At 43.0% G+C, this 1,611-nt stretch overlaps 1 pseudogene; it reads left to right on the forward strand.

Moving 5' to 3' along the window:
• The first annotated feature begins 205 nt into the window (after positions 1–205).
• Positions 206–1,389, forward strand: LOC143642284 (BTB/POZ domain-containing protein KCTD9-like; annotated as a pseudogene).
• The last annotated feature ends 222 nt before the right edge of the window (positions 1,390–1,611 follow it).

Here is a 1,611-nt window from a genome sequence, read left to right on the forward strand (position 1 = left end):
TCTCTCTTTTAGCTTAGAAAATTGAGATCCATTGGCTTGCCCAAGACTCCACAGATGTGGAAGTCAAAAGTAAGACTCCAGAGAAGGAAGGTGGCGAAGGGAGGAGAGCCCGAGTGGGTGGAGGGAGGGGAAGGGCGGGAGGAGAAAAAGGTGGGCGGAGGGCCAGGTGGGAGGGTGGCGGCTCACTCAGGACCCGGCGGGGGCAGCGCAATGAGGCAGGTGACCCTGTTCCTTAACGGCAGCCCCAAGAACGGAAAGGTGGTTGCTGTATATGGAACTTTATCTGATTTGCTTTCTGTGGCCAGCAGTAAACTCAGCATAAAAGCCACCAGTGTGTATAATGGGAAAGGTGGACTGATTGATGATATTGCTTTGATCATGAATGATGATGTTTTGTGAAGGAGAGCCATTTATTGATCCTCAGACAGATTCTAAGCCACCTGAAGGATTATTCGGATCACACACAGACTGGCTAACATTAAATGTTGGGGGGCGGTACTTTACAACTACACGGAGCACTTTAGTGAATAAAGAACCTGACAGTATGCTGGCCCACATGTTCAAGGACAAAGGTGTCTGGGGAAATAAACAAGATCATAGAGGAGCTTTCTTAATCCACCGAAGTCCTGAATACTTTGAACCCATTTTGAACTACTTGCGTCATGGACAGCTTATTGTAAATGATGGCATTAACTTATTGGGTGTATTAGAAGAAGCCAGATTTTTTGTTATTGACTCACTGATTGAACACCTAGAAGTAGCGATAAAGAACTCCCAACCACCGGAGGATCATTCACCAATATCCAGAAAGGAATTTATTCGATTTCTGCTAGCAACTCCAACCAAGTCAGAATTACGTTGCCAGGGTTTAAACTTCAGTGGTGCTGATCTTTCTCGTTTGGACCTTCGATACATTAATTTCAAAATGGCCAACTTAAGCCGCTGCAACCTTGCACATGCAAATCTCTGCTGTGCTAATCTTGAATGAGCTGATCTTTCTGGATCAGTGCTTGATTGTGCAAATCTCCAGGGAGTCAAGATGCTTTGTTCTAATGCAGAAGGTGCATCCCTGAAACTGTGTTATTTTGAGGATCCTTCTGGTCTTAAAGCCAATTTGGAAGGTGCTAATCTGAAAGGTGTAGATATGGAAGGAAGTCAAATGACAGGAATTAACCTGAGAGTTGCTACCTTAAAAAATGCAAAGTTGAAGAACTGTAACCTCAGAGGAGATACTCTGGCAGGAACTGATTTAGAGAACTGTGATCTGTCTGGGTGTGACCTTCAGGAAGCAAACCTCAGAGGTTCCAATGTGAAGGGGGCTATATTTAAAGAGATGTTGACACCACTACACATGTCCCAGAGTGTCAGATGAGAATCTCAGCGGCTGGAGGAAGATGTCTGAGATGAAAAATGTTCTCCTAATCATTTTCTTTCTCCACTCTCTCAGTTATCTAGAAAAAATAACACTGTAAAGAAATTAAAAAAAAAGTTTAGAGGATTATGCTTGTTCTCAGCAGTGCATAAGGGAGAAATTGAATTATTTCCATATTCTGATTTTAACAGAAAAGTACTCATTTAATAGTTGTAGGGAAACTTAGATTATATTGCTGC

Source organism: Callospermophilus lateralis, chromosome 11 (genome assembly GCF_048772815.1).
Source record: "Callospermophilus lateralis isolate mCalLat2 chromosome 11, mCalLat2.hap1, whole genome shotgun sequence".
Classification (NCBI taxonomy): domain Eukaryota; kingdom Metazoa; phylum Chordata; class Mammalia; order Rodentia; family Sciuridae; genus Callospermophilus; species Callospermophilus lateralis.